Here is a 25,790-nt window from a genome sequence, read left to right as displayed (position 1 = left end):
ACTGACTATACCAAATATTTACAAAGATATGGAGCAAAAAGAATACTCAGATACTACTTGTGGGAATGTAAGTTGGTTCAACCACTTTGGAAAACTTTTTGAATTAGAAGTATCGAATAACGCAGATAATGTACTCCTGGATATATAAGCAACAAAATGTGAAAAAGCTTCAAAAGACATGAAGAATGTTTGTGGTAGCATTATTTATAATAATTAAAAACTGGGAACTACTCAGATGTCTATAAAGAGAAAAGTGAATAAATACACAGTGACATATCCATATAAAGGAATACTATTCAGGAATGGGAATAAATGAATTATTGCTGCACACAAACGCATACATACACACACACAAGAATAGTAAATGAATCTCATAGGCATAATGTTGAATGTTGTTTACCAGGAAAGAAAGATTATATTCCATTGTTATAAGGTTCAGAGACAGGCAAAATGAATCACATGATAAAAACTAGTAGCACCAGAACTGTGACAAATTTCATCATATGTCTCCTGATATTACATACTTAGAAGGACACAGCATCAATTCTATGGTAATCTTGTGATTATGTACACATGATTACACACATACATATATTTGATTTATTATAAGGAATTGGATAACTTGACCACAGAGGCTGACCAGCCCCACAATGTATCATCTGCAAGCTAGAGACCCAGGAAAACTTGGGTAGTTTGAAGGTTTGAAGACCTGAGAGCTGGAGAAGCAATGGTTTAGATTGTAGTCCAAGTTTGAAGGCCTGAAATCCAGAAACATCAAGAGCAGAAGAAGGTTCATGACCAGCTCAATCAGTCAGGCAGAAGGAGAGAGCAGACACCTTTCTGTTCAATTCAGGCCTTCAACACACTGGATGATGCCCACCCTCACTGGGGAGGGCAACATGCTTTACTCAGTCTACCAATTCAAAGGTTAACCTCTTCTGGAAACACCCTCTCAGACACACCCTAGAATAATGTTTAACCAGACATCTGGGCACCCTATAATCTAGTCAAGTTGACACATAAAATTAACTATCACAAATGCATAACCTAAGTTTAATCATGAGGAAACATCAGAGAAATCCACATTAAGGGAGAGCCTACAAAATAACTGCTCTATCAAGGTTATGAAGGACATACTGAGAAATTGTTCCAATTTAAAAGAGACTAAAGAGACATGAAAATTAAACGCAAGGCGTGATCAATGTTTGATCCTGGATTGTATTCAGAATGGGGGATAGGTGGAAATACACACACACACACACACACACACAAATATGTACACACACATACTTGCTGCAAGTATGAACCATAGGAAAAATGTGGTTAGGTTCTCATATTAGGTGATAGTATTATATTGATGAAAATTTCTTGATTTTAAAAATTGTACCTTGTTTGTTTAAGCAAATATACTTATTCTTAGGATACACATGGTCAATTGAGGAATAGAGAGGCATAATGTCTGTAATGTACTCACAAATGGTTCAGAAAAAATAATAATGTGCGTTCATATAGAGAGAAAATGATAAAGTATATGTGATTAACAGTTGAGAAATCTATAGAGAATATACAGGGATTCTTTTTCCTATTCTTGCAACTATTTTCTAAGTCTGAAATTATTTAAAAATAAAGTTACAAAAAACACTAAAAAGTCCATATGAAGGTACAAAAAACATGAGAGACCTAGATTAGAATATATACTGAGTGATAATTCTATCTTCAGTCTACTTGGAATTTGGTGTAAAGAAACTTTACTTTGCTCCTAATTCAGAAAGCAAAATTATGACTAAGCATTCAGTCCTTTACCATCTTGGAACCACTGTTTTGCTCCTCCACCCTTTTCCTATTAGTACTTCTCTTTCAATATTCAGAGGATCCTACAACTCCACATCAATAGTAAACTGGAAGGAGACAGGCAAGGAGGGAAAGTCTATAGATAAAGTTCCCCAAGAGAGGATGTATATATCCAGAAAGTCAGTATCTTTTTCACATCACAGTTAGCCATGAGTCAGGTAGCTCTTCAGGGCGACTCTGCTCCAAGTGGTGATTCAGGGATCCATGCTCCTTCCATCATGCGGCCCCACCATTTTATCTTCTAGCCTCCCAGACATGTGAGTGTGCATAGAAGAGAGATTCTGGACACAAGCATGGGGCCAAAGTGTTGCATATCACTTTATATTGTTTTCTGTAGTAGAATGCATTGTGTTCACCGCCAAATTCTAGTTTTTATCTGTCACCATAAGTAGGTGACCATTTACCTATTTTACCCTACCCCATCTCCTTGCCCTCCAGCAATCGCTAATTTGTTCTTCTTATGTACGTAAACACAGTTTTCGTGATTGCCCCTTGGAAAAATACTGACACACTTATATCACCAGGAAATGACACTTTTTTTCATTCTTATGAGAAATAGATGGAAGTTACAGATGGTAACTATTGTTTTAAACCAGTTATACCAACATCTGTGTGCTTTTCCTCCAGAATATTAGCTACTGCTTGCAGCAAAGTGGAGAAGAATCAGGGGGGAACACATAAAATGTTTGCAAATTTCCTGTTAAAAAGTCATCCTTGTTATTCAATTTGCTAGCTTGTTTCATGTTAAAGAATAAAGGGAATCTTGTTCTTCAATGCCCCAAATGAGATAAAAACCTAGTGATTGCATGTCTCCACGGAATTTTCCCGAAGTACTGTTTTAAACAGGGTGGTCAAGCTTCATTGATAAGATGACATTTGAGCAAAGACTTGAAATGGGGGAATAAGCCACGTAGATTGCGGATGAAAGTGTTCCAGGCAGAAGAAAGGTCGAGTGTGAATGCCCTGAGGTAGAAGTACAATGGTGGGTTTGAGGATGGCAGAGATGGACTTGGCTGGAGTGGTATGAGGAAGGTCAGGGGAGAAGATTCGGTCATGGAGGCAAGGTGGTTTATAGTTCATGTCGGGCCTTGTACGTCATCGTAAGGACTCTGGTCTTCAGTCTGAGTAAAGACCTCTGAGATGGTTAATTATTGGAAGGATTTGAACAAAAGAAACGATCTCCTTTACCTTTTAAAGGAATTACTTTGGAAATTGTGTGAGAAATAACCTTGAGGTGGGGTGCAGGGGATACAAGAGTGGATGTAGGAAGAGCATTTAGGATGTGGGATGTAGAAGGGAATTTCCACAAGCTTCGACTAACACAGCTATACACTCATCTATATCAATGTCCATATTCTCTGTCATTCACCTATATTCTCTTATTTCCTATTACTACAAATAAATGGTCTGATGCCCTAGACGAAACCAGAAATCCTCTTCTGATCACTGCTGTTCTTTCAGTGATGTACGAAGCAAGGCCATCAATGGCAAGCCAATAGGAGAGGAGTTGTTGGGATTCTGAGGAGAGAGAAGTTGTGAAATCTAGAAAACAAAGGAAGTGCAAGAGTGACTAGATTAGGGAATTATAAGATTGCTGGCAACTCTAACATCTAGTTTGGAGTTGTCAGTAATAAATTTAAAATGAGATGAGAAAGTATTGTCCTGTGTCTTTCTCTAAGTATGTTCAGCTCTAGCTGCAGGTGTGTTAGGCAGAGCGTTGAATTAAGGAGGCAAGTGAGTACCAGGTGAGAACAATGGAGGGGGATGGAGACAAGGGAGATTCCCCTTGGGTACTGACTCCCATCCCTTCTTTTCTACTCAAAGACATTTCATGTTTTTTCCTCCCTGTATCAGCAAATTCCCCCCCACCCCCGGATCATTCTCATCAACACACTAATTTTATATTTTCCCTCCTATTAACATGCCATTTCTCTGCTCCCCTATATAGGAAATCTCTTCAAAAAGTCATCCTTCTTCCTTGCCTTCATTTCTTCTTTTTTCGTTCCTCTTGAACTGATTGCAATCAAGCTTTTCCATACACTACTCCACCAAGACAGCTCTTCTCAAGCTCTCCCTTGACCCCCCATTGTCACATGCAGTGGTTAGATGTCAGTCCAAACTCTAATCCTACCTGACCTATCAGTGGCATTTGAAGCACTGAACACTATTTCTTGAAATAGTTTTCTACGTAGCTTTGGAGACCTCATTTCCTTTGTTTCTCCTCTCACTTCACTGACAGCACGTTCTCCGCCTTCTCTGCTGGATACCCATCTCCCTGACCTCTAACCATTGGAGCACCCAGGCCTCAGCCATTTCCTTGGTGATCTCATCTAGTTTCATGGCAATAAATACCACCTATACTCTGGTGCCTCCAAATTTATGCCTGAGATCTCCTCTCAGAACTTCATATTTGTATATCTAACTGAATAACTGTGTACCTATGTTTGGTTTAGATGGTTAATCAGAGTCTCAAACTTAACAGGGCTTCACTCAAATTTCTGATACCCCCTGTGCCACCAAACCTGCTTCTCTCACATTCTTGTCCATCTCCATGAATGAAAATACCATTGTCCAGTTGCTATGACAAGAAATTTGGAGTCCATCTTAACTTTTCTCCATGTCTTACACTCCACAGTCCTGAGAAAACTGTCAGATCTATTTTCAAACTGTATTCAAAGTCTGGCAAATTTTCATCAGCTCCCCAACCATCACCATAATTCTAGACATCTGGACTCTTGGAATAGCCTCTGAATTGGTCTTCCCCATTCTGTTCTTGACCCCCTTCAGACTATTGATCACATAGCAGCTAGAATGATCCTCTTCAAATGTAAGTCATGTTCAGTTCAAACATTATCAAAAGCTTCCCATATGAAATAACAGCTGAGTGCTTACAACGGCCTAAAAGACTCTATGTGCTTTGCCTCCCCCACAATCCTTTTTTCACATCCTTTTTCCCATCTTCTCTCTAATACAGCCAAACACCAATCACTCCCCACTTCCCTTCTATGTTAGAGTTCTCCAGAGAAGCAAAACCAAATATATATATATATATATATATATTTATATATTTGTTTTTTTTTTTTTAAGATTTTATTTTTTCCTTTTTCTCCCCAAAGCCCCCCGGTACATAGTTGTGTATTCTTCGTTGTGGGCTCCTCTAGTTGTGGCATGTGGGACGCTGCCTCAGCGTGGTCTGATGAGCAGTGCCATGTCCGCGCCCAGGATTCGAACCAACGAAACACTGGGCCGCCTGCTGCGTAGTGCGCGAACCCAACCACTCGGCCACGGGGCCAGCCCTATATATTTGTTTTTATTTATACTTATTTATTAATTTTAAGGAATTGATTCATGCAATTATGGAGGCTGACATGGTCAAAATCTGTGGAGTCTGAGTACAAAGGCCAGCAGGCTATTGTAGAACTAGGAATATCTGATGTTCCAGTTCAAAGGCTGTCAGGCAGGAAGAATCAATGTTTCAGTCCAGATCAACAGATAGGAGAATTCTGTCTTACTCTGGAGGTGGTCAACCTTTTGTTCAATTCCAGCCTTCAACTGATTGAATGAGGCCCGCCAATATTAGGGAGGGCAATCTGCTTTATTCAGACTACTGATTTAAAGGTTAACCTCATCCCAAAACCAGTCTTACAGAAATGTCCAGAATAATGTTTGACCAAATATCCAGGTACCCTGTGGCCCAGTCAGGTTGACACATAAAATTAACCATCATAGCTACCAAAGACCTTGACATTTCCTGTTGCCTCTTCTTAGAATACTCTTTCCCTAGGTATTCACACTGCTATCTCCCTCACTTCCTTTAGGTCTCTTCTCAAATGCTGTACTGTCAGAGGGATATACTTTGGCTCCTCCCCAACCACCACTCATACTAGCTTTTCTTGGCCCCATTCCTATCATTTTTCCCCCTTTGCGTGTACCACTGCTTGTTATAGTATGCCTTTGCTTATTTACTATCACTCTCCCTCAGCCCCCACTTGCATGTAAGCGCCAAGAGGGCAGGGATTTGTCTATTTTATTCACTGCTGAATCCCCACAGCCTGATACATAGCACTCCCTCAGTGAATATGTGATGAATGAACTAATACTTGATTATGACCATGAAAATAACCTCACCAGTGCAGAGAAAAGATGGAGAAAAATGAGTGAAATTTACATATGCCAAAATGATAATGCAATATTCCCCTGAGTTTTAGTATTTTGAGAGATTTCTCTTTTTCTTTTTCACTCTAGCTCCTTTAAACAAAAATATTTTTATTAAAAGTCCTATGTATTGAGAATAACAAAGTTGGAGAACTGACATTGCTTGACTTCAAGACTTATTATAAAGCTACAGAAATCAAGACAGTGAGGTATTAGTGAAAGAACAGACAAATAGATCAATGGAACAGACTAGAGAGCCCAGAAATAGACCCCGTAAATATAGTCAACTGATCCTTGAAAAAGGAGCAAAGGCAATACAATGGAGCAAAGATAATCTCTTCAACAAATGTTGCTGGAACAGCTGAACATCCACATGCAAAAAAATGAAAACGGACACAGACGTTACACCTTTGCAAAATACTGAGTAAAATGGATTAGACCTAAATGTAAAACATAAACCTATAACACAACCCGAGGATAAGATAGGAGAAGACCTAGATGACCTTGCGTATGGTGATGCCTGTTTAGATATCACACCAAAGAGATAATCCATGAAAGAAATAATTGATAAACTGGACAAAACACAAAATCAAGAGAATTAGAAGACAAGCCACAGACTGGGAGAAAATATTTGCAAAAGACACATCTGGTAAAGGACTGTCATCCAAAATATAGAAAGAACTCTTAAAACTCAACAAAAAGAAAACAAACAAGCTGATTAAAAAATAAGCCAAGACATTAACAGATACCTCACCAAAGGAGACACACAGATGGTAAGTAAGCACATGAAAAGATGCTCCACTTGATGTGTCATCAGGGACATGCAAATTAGAACAATAAGACAGTATTACACTAGAACACTGACAACACCAAAGGCTAGTTAGGTTGCAGAACACAGGAACACTCATACACTTCTGGTGGGAACACAAAATGGTACAGCCACTTGGAAGATTGTTAGGGGGTTTCTTACAAAACTAAACATACTCTTACCAGATGATCCAAAAATTTCACTACTTGGTATTTACTCCAAGAAGTTGAAAACTTACGTCCACAAGGGTGAACATAAGGATGAGCACAAGGATGTTTACAGCAGCTTTAGTCATAACTGCCAAAATTTGGAAACCAAGATGTTCTTCAGTAGGTGAATGGATAAATAACCTGTAGTAGATCCAGACAATGGAATATTATTCAGCACTAAAAAAGAAAAAAGATGTCAAGCCATGAAAAGACATAAAGGAAGCTTAAATACATATTACTAAGTGGAAGAAGCCAATCTGAATAAGGCTACATGCTGTATGAGTCCAACTATATGACATTCTGGAAAAGGCAAAACTATGGAGACAGTAAAAATATCAGTGGTTGCCAGGGTTTGGGAAACAGGGGAGGGATGAATAGAGAGAGCACAGAGGATTTTTAGGGCAATGAAAATAGTCTGTATGATACTATAATGATGGATACATGTCAATATACATTTGTCCAAACCGATAAAATCAAGAGTGACCCTAAGTTAAACTATGGAATTCGGGTGATTACGAGTGTCAGTGGAGATAATAATGCACTATTCTGGTGAGTGATAGTGACAATGGGAGAGACTACTCATGTGAGGGCGGTAGGGGATTTATGGGAATCCTCTGTACCTCTGTCTCAGTTTTGTTGTAAAAACCCAAAACTACCCTAAAAGGATAGTCTTTTAAAAAAAATCTTACCCATCTATGCACTAATATTTTACTGATTCTGACGGTGTTTGAGTTCCAAAGAAAGGAATTGAAAATCAAAATTCAAACCTTTATTTTGTTCCTCAAATTTTTGTTTTGATTTTTATTTGATTTAAAATTTTGTTTTGATTCTTTTTATTTAAAACAAATACTGTGCCAGTTGTTCATTTAAGTGGAGAAAAGATCATGTGAATTCTTTCCTGTGTTGGTATAAAAATCTGTTATTTCCACCAAATATCTCAGTTGAGGTATATATATATAAAATAATTTATTTTCTGGTATATGTCTCAAAACATTTTAATAAATGTTTATTGAGGATGTATATACCAGGCACTCTAACAGCAAGTCATTCCTTTCTTTGTTGTTAATAAGGCTGAGGTTGACAAACTATGGCCTCCAGAACAAATATGACTGCTGCCCATTTTTATAACAAATGCTTTATTTGAACATAGCCACATTCATTCATTTATGTATTGTCTCTGGCTGCTTTTGCTTGATGTGGAAGAGGTGAGTAGTTCCAAAAGAGACTATATGGCCCTCAAATAAAATATCTACTATCTTGTCCTTTATAGAAAAAGTTTTCTGCCCTCTGCTCAGGGAATATGCCATGATATAAAGGCACTGGCTATGGGACAGAAATATATGAATGAGGTTAGGAAGAACGGGAGGAAGGAGCCCTTGGGTGGCCAACGAGGCGATCTGGGGTAAAGGAGGTAAGACCGTGATCAAGAGGAAAGCTGGCCAGATGTGTGGGAAAAAAGAATGATTGGCAACAAAGGGTCCATCTGGAGGGAAATGGTGACTTCAGACAAGCTACTGCAGTGTTGCAAATAAGCTGTGCCTGCCGGAGTGGAGTCGGTTGAGACAGTCTGCTTATAAATCATGTGGAAATCCTTGACAGAAAGAGACCCGCAAAAGAACAAGAATGATATTGTGGCTGGAGAAAAATGTTTAGCAGAAGAGGAAAACAGAAATGCCTCATTTTTCTTATGCTGGAGAAGAAAAACAGGTTGTCGGTAGCACAGGGATTGGAGAAAGACCTAACCGGTAACCACAGCCCTTTGCTTTTCTGCCAGAGCCTGCTGTTGCTTACTCCATCGAAATCTCAAAGCAAACATACGTGTTCCGACTGGTCATTAGTCGAGCTGATTCTTTTGAGGATTATCTATTGGGGAAATAGTTATGTTTGAGTTAAGGGTGGTGATATGAAAGCACAGCTGTCTCAGTTGTAGGTGGGCGCTACAGACTTTGAAACGAGAAGAAATGCACATCATTCAAACAGGAGTTCTCATAGGTCCCAGGACAGGGCAGAGGGAGGGAATGCCACTGAAGAAGGAGGTGCCCACCTGTATCCCATTACACACAATTACATAACAGCCCAAGTTCCAACTGCCTGAGGGCTGTCGCTGGCAACCGGAGCCCGCCTAGTCCAAGGGCACAGAAGGCTGCAAGTTCCAGAAAATGCCAACACTCCCCTCCACTAGCAGCCCTCCACAATGACTAAAGGGAGTGAGCAAAGAAGCCCCCGATGCCCCCAGTCTTTAAGTGGGATAACTCTGAGCCAGGTGTCCCACGTTGTCCTCCCAGAGTTCCCTCAGGGGGTTGAGCTCCCATCAACCACAGTGACACTGTTTTGAAAACATACCCTCTCCTGTCCACTTCCCTACTCCCCTACCAGTCCTGAGATCACCTCAAATCATTGTCTCCAGGTCTCCTTCTGGGAGAATCCAAATGAAGGCAGCTATCTACATCAAGGGGAGAGGAGCCATGAGGTAGAGTGCCTACCTCAGGATAAGTTGGACTCATACTCAGAGAAGAATATTGAGGTTATACTGAGAAAAACAGGTTCAAGTTTCTTGTTTGAGGAGCAAGATGAAACCCTAACTATTAGACCAGGTAACTAAGATCGTAGACAATAAGAAAGATTGAGGGCATTTGGGATGTTGCTGCCGAGCTGGTTGAGCTGCAGTTTGGAATTAAAACCATGAGTGACAGAAAGCAGTTCACTAAAGACCTACCACTTTTTAGCCCAGACTTAGGAGCATCTAAGTAACTCATATGGATTAGAAAAAGCTAGATATTTATTACATATAAATTCAATTCAAACAAATTTTATAGAACCCCAATTGTGTGTCTTATACATTCTTAGGAACTTGGGGTAGAAAGTTGAGTAAACAAAGGTTCCCCTCTTCATGTGGCATTACAATGAATAAGGTTTTGAGTTTTCAAAGTCCTTTCATAGTCATCACCATGTTTTATCAGTAATGCATCCTTGTAGGGGAACCGGGGTGTTTACTGATCTCCTGGAAGAAGGAAAGCTGAGAAGTCACGAATGATTGACATTCCCGAAGACTGTAAACGGGAGAGGTAGAGCAAGAATCCAGGACTTCTGAGAACAGGTTGAGTTTTTTATATTTTTTTCTTCCTACCACTCTGCTCCTTTGCAATTATAGTGTTTAATTGGAGGATCAGAATTGTTCAGTGCACAATGGAAAGAATTTTCTCTGTCTAGTCAATTATGTGTAGCAATTTAATACCATTCAATTCAACATGTGTTTGCACAGTATCTACTAGGCAAAAGGAATAGTTTCTAATTTAGGTGAGATAAAGGGCACACATTCATGGGATAAGAGGGAAATAAGGTAGTGGTATATGCTGCATTTTATATGTAGTATCATGACAAATATTAATGTGATAAATGATATGTTTCAGACAGGGCCAGTATTAATGAAATGGTACTGAGGTTATCTGTCAAAACTGGCACTAGGTATGGATTGATCTCCAGGGAAAGCTCACTAAAGGACAGCACCTGAGCAGACATGGCTGGCTGGATGGAATATGGCTGGTGGAGAGGAAGAAGGATGGTGCTCCAGAAGAATGGGAAGAGACAAAGCATCTACGTGGAGATGAGCAGGATAGAGGTGAAGGACAGTGGGTAGCAGAAGAGGATTTTTATAGCTATTCTTGTAGGCTTTTCAAGGTTTTATTTTTAACTATAACAAAAATGTAAACAGTGATGATGGTGATAGTAGTAATTTGGTACACTGTAACTTGCACAACTTTCCTTGATCCTTATCCTATATAGGGTCTCAGCCCTCTCTGAACCTCGTTGCTCCTCACCCATCACCTCATCCCTGTGCCTTACGTCATCCCTCATCCTTACCCCTCTCTAAGCTTATCCTATCCCTCATTCCACCTCTGAATTCCAGCCTATACATGAGACGTACCCCAATCCTTAATCTCTAAGAAATAAGCTGTTAAACTAATTTCTTATTCATTGGTAATTAGGTACTAATTAGTTTAACTAATTATAACAACTAATAAATAACCACTATTTTAAATAATAATTAACTAAAATAATTAAATAACTAATTAATTAGTTAATTAGTTAAATTGATTATTAAACTGATGACTTGGTAATCTTTTAAAAGCTGAAATTTTAATGGTTTAGTTTGGCTATATTAAAAACTTCTTGTATCAAATACCTACAGGAAAATGCTGCGCACTATTTTATATAATCTTAGTGATGTAGCCAGGTAAATTATAGCATAATATCTACATTTAATTACTGAAATCAAGGTGAGGTGAAATAAAATTTGCTGTGGTCAGTCAATATGCATTTACATAGGCCTGGGGCCCTACACCTCTATCCAACTTTATTCATCCTAATGGGCGTATACTATTTTGATGTGCTTTTTAATTTTGTGTCTTCCAGAGGCCTTTAGAAATCACTAGAAAGTGAACCAACAGTGAAACTCATGGTGGGGGTGGAGAGAGAAGGGAAGATGGATGAGTGTAGGGGTCATGGTAGGGAAAGGAGAATAGAAGGCTGCCCAGCAGTAGGCAAGGGACTAAGTGTCCAACTCAGAATCAAGAGAGCAATTGATTTTGAGATTGGACAACTGGGAGATTCAGCCTTCTCGTAGGGAACTCATTTTATAGAGATTAATGTTTTATGATGGATAAACTGAACATCGTAAAGTTGTTCCTCAAGGCTTATCAAACTTAATAGCTATGGTGGATTAAAAATGGCCACAATTCTTTGCCACTCTTGCCACCAATGGACGGCATCCATCTCCTCTCCCACATCTGTTCTAGGCTGGCTCGGTGATTTGCTTTGACCAAAAGAATATGCTGGAAGTGACATTGTGCCTGTTCATCAGCCCGGCCTTTCGGGAGCCTTGCAGCTTTTGCACTTGTCCTCTTGGAAGCCAGTTGCCGTGTAAAACAGTACAGTTACCTTCCTAGAGAGTGGGGCCGGGTGCAGAGGGGCTCTGGCGCATGAGAGATTACTGAGGGAGACCAGTGAGACACAGCCCTCTCAGCCGTCCAGAGCTGAGGCAGCAAATGTGAAAGGGAAGCCATCTTGGGTCTTCCTCCTTCACGAGCGACCCCAGCCAGCGCCACAGGGAGCAGAGGTAATCCAATCCAGCCAAACCTTACACTGACTGCAACGCATGAACAAATAAGTTGTTGTCGTGTTAAGTCACTAGGTTTTGGGGTAGTTTCTTACACAGGAGTAGATAACTAAAACAGAAATTTGTACCTGAAGTTAGGGTACTGCTGTTAAGCAAACAAGTAAATAACTAAATAAAAGACAAGTAGCATTGGCTTTGGGAGTGAGCTGATGGTAAAGACTGGCAGAGTGACAAAAAAACTATTAGTGGAGGCTGGAAAAGCAATGAGGAAATTATTAATGGAAGCTGGATACAGGACAATCCCTGTCATGTAGAGGCAGAATGTTGGCACTACTGTTGCCTAGAGAGTGGGGCCGGTTGCAGAGGGGCTCTGGTAATGAGAAAGAAAATGTACGTAATGAATTTGTGGATTTGGCTAAGATTCTGGGCATAATGTTTAAAGTGCCATTTGGCTTCTTGCAACAGCACATGATGAGGTATTGAGAGAGAGATGAGCTAAAGAAGTATTAAGTATGCAAGCAAAATGCAGAGAGATATAGAAGGCCCTGGACCGTCTCTCCAGAGAGCCAAAGATTTTCAAAATGAGAAACTGCCTCATGGCAAAGATCAAATCCAGGATACACTGAGTAAAGTACCACCTCAAGGGAGAAAGCAAACCGAGGCTGTGGATGTAAGATGCTTGTTAAGATCTATGAAAGATTTACAGCAGAGTCACCTGTACTCTCTTAGCTAGACAAATGGACTTCTAAATTCTTAAGGATATTGTTTTGGCATGCTAAAGTTTTCTGTTTTATTTTTGTGTAGTGGAGTATATATTTAATTACTGGTGGGTTTTTAGTCATTATTAGAAGATGGTCCACACATCATACAGTATTATCCTCTGTGGCATTATTTGTAATCACAAAATATTGGAAGTATCCTAAATGTCTATTGTTAGGAAACTGGTTGAATAACTAATGATATATCTACACAACAGAGGACTACATATCCATAAAGAATAGAGAGGAAAATCTCTATGCACTGTATAAAATAATTAGAAAGATGTATTTTTGAGGGAAAAAATTTGATGTGAAAGACTATACAGAGTATGCTATCTTTTGCGAAAGAAAGAAGAGTAAAGATAGATACATTATTTATTTTTTATTATAAGTACTACATAAATATAAATGGCACACATACATTTTTCCAAAAGAAACATGGAAAAGATAAAGCAGGTACTAATGAAAATGTTTACCAAAGGGGGATGGGGAGTGGAAATTGGGTGAAAGAGACAGGAATGAGCATGAGATTTTCCTAGTATATCTTTGATATAATTTGAATTTGAACCAATTATAATTTTACATATTCAAAAATATAATTAAATTAGGAAAAGAGTAAACTCTACAGAATAAAATAAACTCGGCTCAGTATAAAACCTAACCCCACACAAAAAAGAATTAATTCATGCAATTTCTATATACATGGTGATCTGACTCTACACCCTTAGGAGGATATATTTTGGGGACAAAAAAGAAATCTGGAACTTTGCTTAGTAGGTTTGTTGTTGGTAGAGGTAGTGCTGAGACCATTTTGTGTGAATTGTAGGCAACTAAGTAAATGTATTGATATTTGGTTGATTGTGTTCCCACTGATCAGAAGACATCAAACATATGCAACATCTCCCTTGTAGTATTCATGCCAAAAATATTTAACCTTGATCTTACTATGAGACAACTTAGTCAAATCCAGATTATGGCACATTTTACGAGACAACTTACCTGGACTCCTCAAAAATATTGATTTTAGGAAAAACAAACAAAAAGCAAGAATCATTCTAGAGTATAGAAGACTAAAAACACATGACAACTCAAAGCAGGGACAACATGTAGTTGGATCTAGGATTTAGAAAAGAAAGAAAAAATAAAAAACAACTATAAACACGTATTTTGGGGACAATTGGGAAATTTGAATGTGGACTCTGTTTGATAATATTATTACATCAAAATTAAATTTACTGGATGTGAACCTTTAGCTAGGCTAACTAAAAAAAAGAGAGAGAGAAGACTCAAATAAATAAAATCAAAAGTGAAAGAGGAGACATTACAACAGATAGTACAGAAACATATAGGATCATAAGAGACTATTATAAACAACTTTGTGTCTTAGAAACATACAACCTACCGAGACTGAATCATGAAGAAATAGAAAATGTGAATGGACCAATAGTGAGTGAGGAGAGTGAGTCAATAATCAAAAACCTCCCAACACAGAAAATTTCAGGACCATGACTTCACTGGTGAATTTTACTGAACATTTAAAGAAGAATTAAGGCCAATTCTTCTCAAACTCATTCAAGAAACTGAAGAGGAGAGAACACTCCCAAATTCATTTTATGAGGTCAGTGTTACCCTGATACCCAAACCAGATAAGGACACTACAAGAAAATTAAACTATAGACCAATGTCTCTGATGAGTATAGATGCAAAAGTTCTCAACAAAATTTTAGCAAACCAAATTCAACAGCACATTCAAAGGACTGTCACCATGACCAAGTGGGATTTATCCCTGGGATGTAAGGATGGTTTAACATATGCAAATCAATATATGTGATACACCACATTAATAAAATCAAAGATAAAAATTGTATGATCATCTCAATAGATGCAGAAAAAGTGTTTGACAAAATACAACATCATTTAGTGATCTAAAAACACCCTCAATGAATTGGATATAGAGGGAACGTACCTCAACAGAATAAAGGACATATATGACAAATCCACAGCTAACATCATACTCAGTGATGAGAGATTGAAAGCTTTTCCTCTAAGATCAGGAATAAGACAAGGATGCCCACTCTCGCCACTCGTATTCAACATAGTACTAGAAGTCCTAGCTAAAGCAATTAGGGAAGACAGAGAAAGAAAAGGCATGCAAATTGAAAAGGAAGAAGTAAAATTGTCATTATTTCCCTGAGATGATCTTATAGATAGAAGATCCTAAAGACTCAACCAAAAGGTGTAGAACCAATCAATGAATTCAGTAAAGTTGCAGGATATAAAATCAACATACAGAAATCAGTCACATTTCTATACACTAACATTGAAATACCTGAAAAGAAAACTATCATGTTCACAACAGCATCGAAAACAATAAAATATTTAGAAATAAATTTAATCAAAGAAGTGAAAGATCCATACGATGAAAATTACAAGACTTTGATGGAAGAAATTGAAGAAGACCCAAACAAATGGAAAGATATCCATGTTCACGGATTGAAAGAATTAATATTGGTTAATCGTCCATACTACCCAAAGCCATCTATAAAGTCAATAAAGTCCCTTTCAAAATTCCAATTGCATTTTGCACAGAAATAGAAAAAACAATCCTAAAATTAGTGTGGAACCACAAAAACAACCCAAATAGCCAAAGCAAATCTGAGAAAGAAGAACAAAGCTGGAAGTATTCTAGTTCCTGATTTCAGACTATAATACGAAGTAAACAGTCTGGTACTGGCATTAAAATAGACACATAGACCAATGAAATAGAATAGAGAGCCTGAAAATAAACTCCCGCATATACGGTCAACTAATATTTGACGAAGGAGTCAAGAACACTCAGTGGGGAAAAGATATCCTCTTCAACAAGTGGTGTTGGGGAAACCAGATAACCACACGCAGAACAATGAAATTGAGCCCCTGCATCACACCACTCACAAAAATTAACTCGAAATGGATTAAAGACTTAAACATAAGACCTGATACTGTAAAACTCCTAGAAGAGAAATTAGTAAAGAAGCTCCTTGATATTGGTCTGAGCAATGATTTTTTGGACGTGATGGCAAAAGCACAAGCAACAGAAGCAAAAATCAACAAGTGGGACTACATCAAACTAAAAATCTTCTGCACAACTAAAGAAACAATTAACAAAATAAAAAGGCAACCTACAGAATGAGAGAAAATATTTGCAAACCATATATCAGACAAGGGGATTAATATCCAAAATATATAAAGAACTTATACAACTCAATAACAAAAAACCCAAACAATCTGATTTCAAAAATGGGTAGAGGAAATGAATAGACATTTTTCCAAAGAAGATGTACAAACAAATGGCCAAGAGGTACGTGAGAAGGTGCTTGGCATCACTAATCATCAGGAAAATGCAAATCGAAACCACAATGAGATATCCCCACACACCTGTTAGAATGGTTGTCATTAAGAAGACAAGAGACAGGGGCTGGCCTGGTGGCGCAGCGGTTAAGTTCCTGCGTTCCACTTCTTGGCGGCCCGGGGTTCGCCAGTTCAGATCCCGGGTGTGGAAACGGCACCGCTTGGCAAAAGCCATGCTGTGGTAGGCATCCCATGTGTAAAGTAGAGGAAGATGGGCACCGATGTTAGCTCAGGGTCAGTCTTCCCCACCAAAAAGAGGAGGATTGGCAGTAGTTAGCTCAGGGCTAATCTTCCTTAAAAAAAAAAGGAACATGAGATAGCAAGTGCTGGTGACACTTTGGAGAAAAGGGAACACTTGTGCACTGTTAGTGAGAATGTAAATTAGTTCAGTCACTATGGAAAACAGTAGGGAGCTTCCTAAAAAAATTAAAAATAAAACTACCATATGATCCAGCCATCCCACTTTCGGTTATACGACCAAAGGAAATAAAAACAGGATATCAAAAAGATATTTGCATCCCCTATTTATTGTAGCATTATTCACAGTAGCCAAGATATGGAGACAATCTAAGCGTCCATCAATAGATGAATGGATAAAGAAGATGTGGTATATACATACAATGGAATATTATTCATCTGTGAGAAACAAGGAAATCTTGCCATTTTCGACAACACCGATGGACACTGAGGCGGTTACACTAAGTGAAAAGTCAGACAGAGAAGGACAAATACCGTATGATATTGCTTACATATGGAATCTAAAAAAGCCAAACTCGTAAAAACAGAGAGTAGAATGGGGATTACAAGGGCTAGAGGGTGAGAAATCAGGGAGGTGTTTTTTAAGGGTACAAACTTGCAGCTAATAAATAAATAAGTGCTGGAGATGTAATGAATAACATATGATTATAGTCAACAATACTGTATCATAAACTTAACGTGACTAACAGACTAAATCTTAATTGTTCTCACCACAAAAAAGAAATCGAAATTATGACATGAGAGAAGGGTTAGCTGGTATTTTTTGCTACGCTGGTAATTATTTATATAAATGCATCAAATCAGCAGGTTGTACACCTTAAACGTACACAACCTTATGTATCAATTACATCTCAGTTAAAAAACTTACTGGATATGAGAATGATATTGTGGTTGCGTAGGAGAATATCTTTTTCAAAGAAAGCAGAAATCATTAAGATGCTATTTTTTGCATACGTAATTTTACTCTGTCTTTGTAAAATATTTTCGCATTGCAGATTTACCCATCTCAGTCTCCATTTCCCCAATAACAGACATTTCCTTGGATAAATTTATACTTCAGAAAAGAAAGCTCTTACCGCAAAGTCCTCTTAAGAAGGCTTGTGAATTGCTAATGTATGCTTACCACACCAGGAAATAGATATACGAATCTTCGGACAAAGATAAAATCTGAGATTTCTTTTAAAAATTTTAACTAGCTTCACTCTAATTATCTGCACAAGATAATCCTCATTACATTGAAAATATACATTTTCCTTTAGAGAACTCCGTCTTCATTGTCATTGTCTCAACAGTATTTTTCCTACTTCTTAAATCTCTGCAACTCATTCTTTTCTATATCCTCACCTGTCTATATCCTCACCTCCTACAATTCCTCGGTCTTCCCCAAAGGCCTCTCTGACCCACTCTCCCATAAGGTGATTTTTTTGACTGATGCCTACAAAGTCAAGAAAAGTGGGGGGCTGGCCCCGTGGCCAAGTGGTTAAGTTCGCGCGCTCCGCTGCAGGCGGCCCAGTGTTTCCTCGGTTCGAACCCTGGGCGCGGACATGGCACTGCTCGTCAGACCACGCTGAGGCAGCGTCCCACATGCCACAACTAGAGGAACCCACAACGAAGAATACACAACTAGGTACCGGGGGGCTTTGGGGAGAAAAAGGAAAAAATAAAATCTTTAAAAAAAAAAAAAGAAAGAAAAGTGGACCAATCCTTCTTTCCAAAGCCCCCCCGCCAACACTCACCTATAAAAACCCTAATAATTCCTAATACTCAGCTTTCTCCATGCTGTTTTCTCAGTTTCAACTCTTTTATCCTCTCCTGTCCATTTCCAATTTAGAGCAGAGGATTGTACCTTTCCTCAGTAATTTATATTTAAAATAGCATTTGTTCACATTCTTTCAATTGGAATTTCTCCACATGTCCTCAAATCCTAGTAGTGGTCCTAATATAATACATTTATTTGTTTGGGCTTTGAGTACTTTAGAGCACGAAGGCCTAGCTGAGACATCACTTAACCAGAATCACTGAAGCTTGAGATAGAGGAACCAGCTCTCTGAATAGAAGGTTGGATGCTGTCAAGTGTATTTTACAACGATACTGAATTTTGACTTTATTGCTCTCTTGCTTTTTTAAAGTCAAATATATTGAGGTGGAATATATCCAATAAAATTCACCCATTTTAGGTGTACAGTTTGATAAATTTTGACAAATGTGTACTGTCATGTAACTAGCACCAAACTCAAGACATAGAACGTTTCTGTCTCCTCAAAAAAGGTCCCTCGTGAGTCATGACCTTTTGTAGACAACCCTCCACTTCCAGCCCCTGCCACCACTGATCTATTTTCTGTCCTCATATTTCACATTTTGCAGAAGGTCATGTAGATGGAACCATACAGTATGCAGACTTTTGTGTCTGGGTTCTTTCACTTACTATATTTGACATTCATCCTTTTTTTTTTTTTTTTTTTTTACCATGTATTAGTAGTTCTTTTTATTTTATGGAATAATATTCCATTGTGTGATGGATCACAGTTTGTTTACCTATTCACTGGTTAATGGACAGTTGGGCTCTTTCTAGATTTTTATTATGAAAAAGCTGCTATAAACATTCACATCCAGGTCTTTGTGTGAACATATGTTTTCATTTCTCTTGGATAAATACTTTGGAACAAATGACTGTCATGTGCTAAGTGCGTATTTCATTTTATAAGAAAATGTTTTTGCAAAGTGGTTGCACCATTTTGCATTCCCAGCAGCAATATGTAGATTTTTAATTGCACCATATACTTACCAAAACTCAGCAATATCTGTTGTATTAATTTTATCTATTCTAGTAGGTGTGTAGTGGTATAACATTGTAGTTTTATTTTGCAATATCTTTAAGCTTTTATCTTTTATATCTTTTATATATTTTTAATACAAGTCCTTTAACAGATATGTGTTTTTTAATTATTTATTCCAACCTGTGGCTTATGTGTTCGTTTTCTTAACAGTGTTTCAAAGAGCATATATTTCAAATTTTAATGAAATCAAACGTTCTGAAACTTCTTGCATTTGAATCTCCTATCTAGGAAGCTTTGCCTAGTGCCAATGCCACAGAGATTTTTGTCTCGTGTTTGCTTCTAGAAATGTTGTTTTAGGTTTTACAATTAGATCTGTGATCCATTTGAGTTGTGTTTTGAATGGTGTGAGGTATAGATATAAGTTCATCTTTTTGCACATAAATGCCCAATTGTTCCAGCACAATTTGTTGAAAAGACTATCCTTTAACCATTGAATTACCTTAGCTCCTTTGTCAAAAATCAATTAATCAAATATGTGCATGTCTGTCTGGACTCTAGTCCATTGATCTTTATGTCTAATGTTAACACATAGCCTTATAAGAAAGCCTTGAAACTGAGTAGTATGTACCCTATAAATTTGTCCTTCCTTTTCCAAGATTTTCCTTATCCATGCATATAATTTTTAAATTTATTTATCAAATCTAAAAAGTGATCTGCTAAGATTTTTATTGGGATTATGCTGAGTCTATAGATCATTTTGGAGAAGAATTGACATTGGCATTTGGGCTTTCTTCCTATCTTAAGAAATTTTTATTTAATGTTTATCCTAATAGCTATAGCCTTAATTTCTTCTTTTTCTGGGAAAATGTTCTGTTTGCACTCTTCTTAACTTAAATGGTCTAATGTATGGAGCATTCTGGCAGCACATACTAGGGAAACCGTTACTGAAAGCTGGAAAGACATAGATGCATAATATGCATTGACAGAACATTGATAAAACATTTTCCTACTATAACTTAGGAAGCAGAGTGTGTACCTACTTGTATTCTAGCGTAAGAAGTAGGCCGCAGAATGGAAGTAGTGTGAAGCTTTGGTTTTGTTTGGTCTCAAGTTGGCTGCCATTAAGTCAGGCGAGAAAGGCATGAAGTTGGTAGAGCAAAGACAGCAGATTTGCAAACTACATCCTAAAGAAAGGTAGGTTGGTGTGATCGGAATAGAAAACTGATCAGAAGCAAACAGATCAGAAGCTTTCTAAGTTTTTGAGGGAAATGAATTGTAAATATATCACAAGCCTGGCTTAGAGATGCCTTTCACTGTTTGAGTTTTAAATTAGCCCTTACCCCTACCCCAATCTTCCATGAACAGGAGGCAGTTTCCTGTTCCACCTATCCCCTGAGGAGGGCACGCTCCAGGATCCCACCTCAGTTGCTGAGAAGGCAGCAGCCTCCCTGAGAGTGGAAGAAGGGACCATGGAGAGCAGTAGATGAAGCAGCTCCTCCACGCGCAGACTCAGGGCCTGGTCAGGGAATCTCCATACTCCACAGGGGAGCCTTTGCCCTGTCTGCCAGGGGGATTTCAGAAGTGCGATGGCGCTATCATTCTTCACTTTGAATACTGAAGTAACAAACTCCAAGTATTCTTATCAAAAACAGCAGACAGGTATTTTTCTCTTTTATATATCTCGGCAGGGGAACTCTGCCCATTGTAGTCACTCAAAGATCCAGGTTTATGGACTCCACTGACTTACGACACTGCCGTCTCAACACGTGTCTTCAATGTTTGCATGAAAGGGAAACCAAACATTGAGATCTCACACAGCCTCTTAAGTGTGAAAGTCATTTTTACTCATGGGATTATGCCTAGATCTAACAAACAAAGACCCAAAAGGAAACGGGAAGCAGAGGTCATTAGCACTGGAAAGATAGAGCATAATTGTCTGTATCTGGAATTTTAGTTTGCAAACTCAACTTGGCACTAATTCAGCAGTTGTCTTCACCTGTGTTTGGGGTTTGCCATCATCTCTGTGTAATAAAGAGTCTGGCTCCATATTTTAAGGTTTGACTGCAATGGCTTTTAAGCCTCGCTCCTCTCTTTTCCCTTCTGTCACATTTGGGTGAGCTGATAGGAAAGCTAGATGCTCCCTCCTTTGGTGCTGATGGGAGTTTCAAACCACACAAGCCCATCCCTCCCTCTGGAACCCTCACCTGGGCCCCACGCTCAAACCACCTTAAAACCCCCAGTCAGTCTCCTTTCACTACTCTCTAAAGCCATTTTTCAGATCAGCTTGGGAGACCTGTCCTGCTATTTGGAAGGCCTTATGATGTGATTAATCAACTTTTCCATACCCTCTTGGTGTGGATGGCAACATCAGTCTCAATGTTGAATCAGATTTTGAGTGGGGGTCCATCCTGTCTCTTCAGGGTATCCAAACCCTCTGCTTCGTCCATGCACCTTAGGTGTGCAGCTTAACATCAGTTACAATCCTGGAATGTGGCCACATTCTTCAGGCTCTGAGCACATGTAAGATCTCAGCTGACTTTACTTGTTTCAGGGCCCAAGAGGCCTGCAGCTTCTGCTTATACTTATTTCTGTGTGCTCCTAATTTATTTCAGATCCATGGAGATAATAATCTTGGTTTTGAGTTCAGAAATGTGTTCTGATTAAAAAACATATATGTTATCTGTTGCTGCTCTGTGTTTGTGAAGGAGACAGTAGAGACAGCTTTATATGAGCTCATAGTACCATTGCAAGTAAAAAAAGCCAGTACAATACTAAGGGACAAGTATAATGACATGGTAATAGCATAAAAAAGTCAGAGAATTTAGACCATTCCCCGTGACCCAAGTAAGAAGAGATCAGAGAAGTCTTCTGGGAGAAGTTATGTCAATGCTTAAAAGTTGAGTAAGTGACACTAAGGCCAAGGAAAGAAGGAGGGAATTATTCAATGCAATGGAAGCAGCTGGAGTGAATGCCCCAGAGCAAGAGACATTAAGATATATGTGAGGACCTGAAAGAAGTTTAATAAGGCTACAGAGTAGAAGGGGTGGAAGCCGAGTGAGTGGCTAAAGGTGAGGTGAGGAAGTAAGCAGGGTCCAAATTGTGAAGGGTCTTGGAAGCTTTTTACAGATTTTCACGCTTAGCCTGCACACCATGGGATGTCATTGCAGGGTCTTAAGCAGGTGAGTGGTTTGGTGAGAATGGCAGTTTAGGAAACATTCCTCTGGCTGTGGAATGGCCATAGGATTGAAGCAGGAAGAACTGGAGGCCGGGAGAGCAGTTTGGAGGCTGTGGGGGTAAGAGGGGAGGGTGGGCACCCTTGGGAGTGGGCAGTGGGAAGTTCCTTCCTTGGTGGGATGGTTCAAAAGACATTGAGGAGGCAGAAGCACAGAACTTGGAAGCTGACCACTGTACTCGTGAGAGGGAAAGAAGGAGAAATCATGGGATGATGAACAAGTCGTAGGTGTTAAACAACTGGGTAAACTGTGGTACGATTCATTGAGAAACAAAATGCAGGAGACGCTTACCTCATTGAATGAATTTTATAGAGCAGTGAGAGACAAAGAAACTGTTTTACTTTGATTATGTCATAAATTGTGCTTATTCCACAAACTGGTTACAGACAGAAAGAAAGAGGACAAGTAAGGAAGGCAAAGGGCAAAGGACTGAGGCATCCGACTGATTTGTCCTTTCGAAATTCTCTTCCGAAGTCCCACCAAGTGAATTTCACTTCCATCTCCCTAGCCAGAATTGGTCCACATCATCCGCCTGCTTACAAGGGAATCTGGGAAAGTGAGCACTTTGAAACATTGTCAATTTGAACAAAACTGGGTTTGACTTGTTAAGAATTTGGGGTAGACAATTAGCAGCCTCTGCCATAAATTCCCCGTAAAGTGTCCCCAGAAAAGAGAGCAACAAGCATTTGAATATATAAGCAGAGCTCAAGAATAAGATCAGGACTCAATATAATTAAGATTTGAAAAGACTTAGCATTTAGATGATAAATGCTTTAACCCATTGAAGTGGATAAAATCATTCACTTATGCTAAGGAGCTGAAATAAGAATGGTAGGAATAGAAAGGAAATTGATATGTTTAGTTATTTAATTGGTTACACTTGGTGATGGTCTGCAATGGGGCAGAAGCAGGAGCCCGGAATAATTCTCAAGTCTCTTCTTGGTCAGCTGGGTGCGTGGCAATATTGTCATGATGATGAGCAGTGCATGAGGAGGAGCAGGCTTGCAGGAGAAAATGACTAGAGAGATTCTGAATATGTTGTGTTTGAACTATTTGTAGGCAATCCAGGGGTGATTTCCAGAAGGCGGTTCAAGATAAGAATTGATATGTCCAGAGAAAATTTGGAGCTGGAGATAGCGATAGAGGAGACATCTGTGGGTGCATTTCAGAGCCTCCAAAAAGAGTGGGTAAATGAGTAGAGAAAGAGGTCGGGGATAGAGCTTTGAATTACAGCAAAATGCAAAAGTGAACCCTACCTGCCTGTAAATTTCCTTACTAGCTCTTGTGTTAGACTCATTTCCCTGCTAAATTGTCATCCCTTTGAGAGAAAAATTAAACAAAACAAAACACAAAGAAACCTGGTTTGGTTTGACTCAGAGTACATACTAAATAATTTGACACATGATAGATGCAAAAAAGCCAGGTCGGAAGACAGAACGCAGGCATGTACATCATTGCGTGAATCCATTCAATACAGAGGACAGAAAAGCATGCAATGAATGGAAATTAAATGGATACTTAGGATCTAAAACCATAGAAATCAGAATCTCTGCAAACTTACAAGTTATTCAGTAATATTTACAACATGACTCACTTTTGATTTGGCTCTGAAGATTGGTTTTTGTGAGAAATGGATTTTGATTTCAATTAAGTTGTTGAAACTCTTCCTTCCTACTGGATGGGGATAACTTCAATTTTAATAAAGTGTTGTGTGGTTTTCTTTCTAAAATACCTTGTGAAATGTTTTTAAGTTAACACTAGCATATAGATAATGCTAATAGCATAGCATATCGGCACTTTTCCAAGCGCTTGTAGCATATGCTTGGGAACTGGCTGGTTTTCAGGACTGTAGCCTCCAGCCTCAGCTGTCTCACCTCAGGTTTCACTATTCCAAGTTGCCCGGAGCGCAGCCGTATTGGGGAAACCCCTCCCAGCCTACATCCCTCTCGTGGGGCCTCCGAATGGGGACATCCTTAAATTCCCCAGATTCCTCTGCAGATTCAGCCACCACCTGGGCTTCATTTCTTTTCAAACCAGACCTATAAAAGATTTGTCAGCACTATTCCTGGGGGTAAAGGTCATTTTTTTCTTAGATAAGAGGTCAAGCGAAGAAAGTGGAACATATTTGTTCCTCTTGAAACTAAGGACAAAAGGGTCAAAGAAAATGCCTTTGCTGCTCCGTTCAGCCCTTCTAGTTTGTTATGAGAAAGTTGTTTTAAGCCTGCCTCTGCTGCATCCAAATCCCTGTTTAGATATCAGAGTCCTTTCTCCCTGATCCGGCAACTCCCAGCCCGCATTAGCTTCTCCCTCCGCCGGTGTCTTGTGGTTGGGAAATGAATCGCTCAGACTCATGCCATTTTGACAGAGAGCTTAAAGACAGCTGAGCCGGGCAGAGCTGGACAAAGTGTGTGAGGGCACCCTGGGTCCGCCACACAGCTCTCGGGCCTGTGCAGTTCAGCTGCTTAATTGGGTTCTTGCTCTTCGCAAACCTCCAAATAGCTGTTGGAGTCCCCGAGTTGGCGGTGGAATTTCTTTTTTCATCTGGCTAATAAGATTTTCCAAGTCACCAAAGCCAGAGGGGTTTGGGAAAGAAAGCCTCCTTTGTTAAACAAAGCAAGTTCTTTGGGACTCTCTTCCTTTGTGTTTAGGGCAACTGTCCCAGTAAAGTGTGAAATGATTGTGAATATTGAGGGATTTCGGAGGAAAAGGTTGCCTCTGACCCTGATGAGCATGGACTAGAAATTCTAGTTTTAGTGCAAATCCCTTCTTTGAAAGATCTGGAGGCTGGGACTTTGTTCCCAAGAATTTAGAGAAATATCACAGAGTCAGAGGCAGCAATATATTCTCCGAAGAGTCTAAGAATTTTAAGTGTGTTTGTTTTTCCAGCCATCATGCTACAGATTCATTTTTTATAGAAATTTAAGAAGTAGCCAGCATTGGCAGTTGAACATAATTCAGTGCAATTTCCTTGAAAGCCCCCAAGTGAAGTGTTGCATCAGGTCATATCAGGCTTTTAAACCAAGAGAGGGGGCCTGTGTATTGTTTTCACCTAGACTAGTATATTTCATGTAAACTTACAGTAAGCTCAATTTCCATATTTAACACTAGTATATAGCATATTATAGATGGATAACAGACACAATGGGAAAAGGCCTTCATTCTTCATTCAGAGGCCTTTCCAGCAATGGCAGTAAGAGAAGATGATCCTTTGGCATTAGTGGCATCCAACTCCAGA

Source organism: Equus caballus, chromosome 4 (genome assembly GCF_041296265.1).
Source record: "Equus caballus isolate H_3958 breed thoroughbred chromosome 4, TB-T2T, whole genome shotgun sequence".
NCBI classification, from domain to species: Eukaryota; Metazoa; Chordata; class Mammalia; order Perissodactyla; family Equidae; genus Equus; species Equus caballus.
Note: the sequence above shows the minus strand (reverse complement) of the source record.